Source organism: Canis lupus, chromosome 4, assembly GCF_003254725.2.
Source record: "Canis lupus dingo isolate Sandy chromosome 4, ASM325472v2, whole genome shotgun sequence".
In the NCBI taxonomy this organism is placed as follows: Eukaryota; Metazoa; Chordata; class Mammalia; order Carnivora; family Canidae; genus Canis; species Canis lupus.
This window is the reverse complement of record NC_064246.1, coordinates 52332027-52338518: the sequence shown is the minus strand read 5'-3', so window position 1 is coordinate 52338518 and position 6492 is coordinate 52332027. Positions and strand designations below refer to the sequence as shown.

At 44.4% G+C, this 6492-nt stretch overlaps 1 long non-coding RNA gene across 1 annotated transcript; it reads right to left on the bottom strand.

Moving 5' to 3' along the window:
- Positions 1-1100: 1100 nt before the first annotated feature.
- On the bottom strand, positions 1101-5915 carry LOC112651594 (uncharacterized). Its single transcript, XR_007410273.1, has 4 exons — positions 5786-5915; positions 5466-5537; positions 4498-4952; positions 1101-2008 (listed from the first exon to the last, which is right to left on the bottom strand). It is a non-coding gene; the product is annotated as an uncharacterized LOC112651594 (long non-coding RNA).
- Positions 5916-6492: the final 577 nt, after the last annotated feature.

The window sequence follows — 6492 nt, the reverse complement described above, 5'->3', positions numbered from 1 at the left end:
TTTCCTTTGAAACCTATGTATGACTTTAATTTAATACAGCAGCCTCAAAAAAGAAAAAAAAAAAAAAAAAGGAAGAAAGAAAAAGAGACAGAGTGTGAGCCCAAGAGAGCTTTATTAAGTATTCTTTTTCCATTAATCTCCTACTTTTTTGTTTTTACAAGACCCTTCCTTTCTTCCTCATCTTCTTTCTCCCTCTTCCACTTCCTTCTCTCTCTCCATTATTTTCTCTTCCTTCTTCTCTATGGAATCCTTCATGTCATGCACAAGGGCAGGCAGCCCAGGGAAATGACTTTACCTGTCTGAGCCAAGCCAGACCATCTCTTACTTTCCATGTGGCCTGAGGTTAATTTTCAGTCAAACCGATTTTTAAAAGATGTTTGGCTCAGTGGAAGGCTGGGCAAATATTCAGGACCTGGATAGTGGGGGCACAGAAAGGATCCACTTACTCCAACTAATGACTTATCATTCCCCATTATCACTACCACCTGTCTTTGGGAATCCTTTTCCCTCTTCCCAAACATTTATTTCAACAGCATGGAGAGCCTTTCCAAAAAAGACACTGGTGTATAGATTCTGAGAGTTTTGAAGGCAGTGTGCTTTTGCTGTGGTTTTGTCCTGCAGGATTTTACAGTCATCCAGGGTGGCAGAATGTGTGTGCACAAAACAGAGAAGTTTCTACTCAGACCGGGCTGAAGTGAAATGCCCACGTGTATGTGCTGATCTGGACAAGATTTACTGCAAAGTGATGAAGCCTGAGCTTCTCACTTGCCTGATCCATATACATTCTAAGGGTGGTCAGGAGCTGATGAGAGCTCTAGGTACAGATCGGAAGCCAAGTTACAAACCGGTAGCTTTCTTACATGAACACTGTTGATAAATTGTTTAAAGAACTCCCAAGAAAAAAGGGGACCTGAAATTTCCAGTGTCCTTTTCATAACCTAATTTTGTAATCTGATTTGTATTCGTAATTTTGTATCCTTTATCTTATAAAGAAATACTCATATTGTGTAAACCTCAGACCCCATAACCCTAGACCTGCCCCCAGTTCTGAGAGTAGGTCCTGTAAGGAGTTCAGAAAGCATGGATCAATGTGGTTTGGGCAATTAAGGTTACATTTTCTTTAGAAAGCTTGTCTTCACCTGGCCCTTAATAAAACCCAGGATTTGGTTAGGTAGAGAGAAGAGATAGATGATTATCAGCTAATAGAGTTTCAGGAAAATATTGGTGTACAAATAAGATTTTGAGAACTGATGTTTTTGGCAATGGACAAATATTTACTTTTTACTTTGTAAAATTGAGATATATGCGAAATGTAACATGCAGTAATCTTACATGAATCACTTGATGAATTTACTGTGCCTAAAACCATGGAACCACACCCAGATCAAGCCCCTCAGAAATTTCCTGGCTTCTGGGTATAAAACCCATAATTCCCCCCATCAGATTTTTTAGAAAGGCAGGGTTGGATACCCTGGGAGTGCTAAATGGAGTATCAGGAGATCACCTTTCATGTTGACCTACTAGTGTTCCAAAAAAGGATCCAACCCTAAGGCTAGAGAGATATCTCCTCTCCTTTCTTCACCCCAAGTAAGTGGGAACATTCTGGCACCCTCATGCCAATGTCCAGCTCTATATGTGGGCAGCAGAAAGTGTTATCTATTACCTAATTGATGACTTGCCATTTCACCAGTACCTACAGATCCCCCCCATTTGGTCCCTCTGACTTTGGGCTAAGCAACTGCCTTTTACATGGGGTTCTTTGAAAAATCCTATCTGCCTCATTCAGTCTGTGAGGGGCGTCACATCAATTTCCAACATCTTTCTGTAAATTTGTTAATCAGTAGCTTTCTTCTCTGGCAGAAGAGGTGGGACAAGGCCAATAGGCAGGCTCCTGTTGAAAGGTGGATGAGAGCAAGAGGGAAGCGGGGTGGTGAGTACAGGTCGCAGAAGGCTTCATATCTGCCATACACGGAGCCTGACTGTGAGGCTGACCAGTTGAAGCTCCCTCCTGGAGGAGAAAAGGTAAAAAAGGAAATAAAATCCTTAGAGTACACTCCCTCACAGCCCCTCCTCTTTGTCTCCTCTGTGTCACTAACCTCCAATGCCCTGCAGGAACCAATTACAGTATTCTAATGAGTGCAGTTTCCAATAACTGCATTTGGAAGGCATGTTACCCCTCATCCACATGCTGACCGCCACCACCTCATCTCAGATCACTTTTCCCAGCAAGGAAGCTGCCTGCCTGGTGTTTGCTAGACAGCCGGACACCTCCCTGTGGAGTCACCAGGGTCAGGGACCATAAGGACAGCTGTGCAAGTCCTCAGAGTTTGCAGAAAGCAAAGGACTGTGAGCCTTGCCGGCATGGGAATAAACCAGTCAGTTTTGTGGCTGTAGACAGACATGGTTCACCTGCTCGAAATAGTCTTTGGGGACCAAAATGAAAAGCCACTTTTTAAAAACGTTCCTATGCCCTGGATATGATTATAGAGTAGGGATAAAGTGTAATGGTTAAGGCATGGACATCAGGGTTAGAAAGATTTATCTGACACTAATGTCCCCATTATTTGTTAGCTGCATGACTTTAGGGAGGTTCCTTGATTTCTGAAATGAACCTCAGTTTTGCCACCTACGAAATGGGAATAATAGTCCCTAGGTTGCAGGGTGGTTGTAAATGTTTAAAGAATAGTGTATGCAAAGCTCTTAGCTTGCTGACAAAAATGGAGCTTGTTACTGTAATATAGCTTCGTCTAATAAAAATGGAAATAAATGTAAAGAACATGAATTCCTGTCACTCACTGGTGAAGCCCTGCCACCTCTCCTGGTTCTATCCTTGTTTCAGATCTCTGCCTGGGTCTGATCCCAGTAATGCTCCCAGCACTAGGGGGATGCCTCTGTTCTGAGTAGCTGCTACAAAGCATCTGATACATCTCCATGGACTCAGCAAACTCTCCCAGGTATTTCAACTGATAAAAGGAGAGTTGTATTCATGACGTACATGTGTATGTGCATATGCAGGTATGAACTTGAATAAACAGGTGCTGGCTATGATTCTCTCAGGTGAGGAATGGGCATAATGGGAGTGAAGCAGGAAGAGAGATAATTTCACATTTTACTCTGACTACTCCTGGTTATCGAAATCTTTTAAAATTGGGTATGTTTGAGCTTTTCTTGTGTAATAAAACAGAAGTGCTACAGATGTATTTGGGTGATCAAAAGTTAAATGTCACGCTGTTGCCCTTGTTTGGGGTCCTCATGGTTGCCCACACCCTGCAGGGCCTCCCCAGTGTGCCATTCCTCACCCAGCTCTTCAGAGCAAAATAGCCACTCTTCACCACTCTACCACATGTTCCAACTCCCCACTTGCCTGTTCACAAGACACTATGTCACTTAAGCATAAGTGCCCCCCACCCATTGAAGATAAGGATTTTGGAGTTATGTAATCCTTTAAAGCATTTTCCCAAAAGTAAGAGAGAGAAAGAGATTGTCTCCAAATTGTTTATAAAGAAAATCCAGGTTTACAAATAGATAATTTGGAAAAGTGACTATTGCCTTTGTATGTGCTGTTGACAATATATCAAAACATTTTAATAACTCGCCTCCCTTGTCCACTGGACATGTCTGCTTCCTTCTAATAGCCACAGAAAAGAGAGCAAGAGCCAGTGATGACCAGTGCTGGCAATTAAAGATCAATACCAAATGCAGATAGACCTCCTCCAGTGCCAAGCAAGTCAGTCAGAACCAGCAGCAGGTCTGCAGGAATCTGAAGGGAGCTTCCTCTGCGCTGTGCTTTTTGCAGTTTGCAATAAGTAGAGAAATCGGCATCTATCTTAGGGAGCTTGTGTTCGTCTGGCCCCCTAAGTATGTCAAAGACCCCAAGCCTCTTAACACGCTTGTTGTCTGCAGGGAAGAGAAGGCCAAATCCACAGAGCCGTGGTGTGTGGCATAGGGAGGTGCTGGGGTGAGGAGCAGAACTAAGGTAAGGAGGAGGTGATAGGCTTTGTTTGGTGCCTGAGCCTGCCGAGGGTCGAACAGAGGACCACCCATCCCTTCCCCACCCTTCTGTGGCCTGACTTTCCTGACCTAGCAACTCTGCACAGGCTGTTCCCTAGAAATCAAACACTCTTCCCCCAATTCATTGCCTCACCGACTTTTTTTTTTTTTTGCCTCACCAATTCTTGCTCTCCCTTCAGGTTTCAGCTCCTAAGACCCCCGCTCAGGAGTGTCATCCTCGACCTACCTAAAGGTACACCCATTATAAATTGCTCCCTTGTCATTTTCTCATAAACCTAAGTTATGGCGCTTATTGCTCACACTTTGTAATCACATTAATTCGTTTGTTGACTTTATGCAATGTCTGTCTTCCCAGGATTATTATTATGCCTTTTGAGTGTAGGACTCTTGTTTTATCTTCCTGCTCAGAGCTTAACACAGGATCTAGAGAATAGTAGGTGCTCAATAAATATTTGTTGGATAAAATGATAAATTTGAAAATTGTACCTATAATTTGTACAGGTATCCTCTAACAAATCCTTATGCTTATAAGCCTTTCCTTCCTCTGTTCCATCTCCCTGAAGCTCCTCTTCTCCTTTTATCCAAATCATCTTCAACTTCAAGATCCAATAACAGTGACAGGGATAATGACAATATTAAATGACTTCTGGACCCTGTACTGGCAATCACATATATATGTAATCTATCTTCATAACTCTGTTCTTATTGTCAAACATCAAAGGGCAGACACTCAAAGATCCTCCAGGAATGTGAGATTCAGCAATCGGCATCTCAGGGCCCCAGGTCTGCCGGAGAATTGAAACAGTGAGGACAGTGGCCAGGTTCTTTGTGATTTGCACGTGGTGTCTCTTTAATGTGCCTGTATTTTAAGCTGAAGGGCAGTGGCTGCGGCTTCCTTGCTTTTGTAATTCTCTCCAGCACTCTGGGACTCCTGGCCTCTGCTGAGGAGGGAAGAGCAGAGAGAGATTCGTTATTGCTTTTCTGATGCTTTCGGTTACTCGGTCCTTGGGGGGTTAGAGGTAGGATAGAAGCCTGGAACATGTGGTAGCCCTAGCCTGTTAAAATATAAGGTGTGTGATGGAGAAAGGAGGATGATCTGAGGCAGTGGGGGTAACTGTTTCCACCCCCAATTCCCCCCACCTCTATGTTCAGCACAAGATCCCAGAGTACAGAGCTGAAAGGTGACGGTATCTTCAGAGACCTGGTCTGCTGTGCACAAGCCACTCCAGCCATGAGCTCGGGCTCTACCCTGACAAGCCTGTTTCCTCATCTCCAAAATGCACCTGAGAGGAACTCACATCCCATAAGGTTTTGTGAGGATTCCACGAAATAATGTGTGTGTGAAGCCTTCACATAGTGCCTGGTACGACAATGCATTTTCAGTCGGCACCGATTATTATTTGTATTATTTATCTACTGTGTGCCCAAGATCAGACATCGGTCTATATTCAAACCTAGATCTTCCTGATTCCTCGCTGTGTTCTTTTTGCATCAGCCCAGATCAATTTCAGGACGGTTTGCCAGCACTGTGAACAGAGGTTGGGGGGGGGGGGGGTGGGGAGGGAAGATTAATTAAGAAAGAGTTGTAAAAAAAAAAAATTCACTGAATATCGGATGGATGTAATATTAACATACGTAATTACTTCTCAACTTCAGAAGCTATAATATCAAAGATAAAAATCATGTCAGCTTCAATCTTTTTCTCATTGTAGATTCAGACCATTACATTAATGACTAACTTTCTGAGCTGTATAATTTTCTCTTGGAAAGATACCTTTTTTTTTTTTTTTTCCCAGAGCAAAGCACAGAAGCTCCTTCCCAGGCACACCCTGGACTTGAGGGAGGAAGGGGGAACCTCCTGGTGGAGGCCACTCCCCTCCTACTGCCTGATTCTAGGGGGTGCACTCCCTTTGTGAGGAAACAAAGGCAATTAATCACACAGGCTGCCAAGTCTTGCCTTTGGCTGGCTGTGGAATTGGCTCCCAGGACCTCACCGGGGGCTGGGAGCCCCAGTGAGTGACTCCATGGCATGCATGTGCTTCAGGAGCGCTCCAGTAATTGCCAGCCTCTGGGCGTCGTCTTGTTCCTACAGAACAGGTCCCCAAGTATCTTGAAACTAGGCCTTTGTTCATTTTAAACAGAGGCCCTCACTCCCGCCTCTCTCCGCTTGGCCCTCTGGTCTGAACCTTCCATCTGAGTGACAAGGAACAGGGTGTGTGGGAACCACAGTTTGTAACCCTCTCCTTGGAACTAAGTCAGTGCCTCCCCCTGTGAAGGAAGGCAGGAGACACGTCCTGGGGATTTAGGCCATATCGGATGCAAGCATAGCATCCTCCTGGATCCTACCCCCTTTCCAGGATCTCAGGATAGAGCTGGGACAGGAGGAGGACCCCATTTCTCAGACGTGATGTTCAGGAGCCTGCACAATGTCAAAATTGCTGCAAAATGGAACCAGAAGTTCAATGTTCTCCTTTTGCAGCT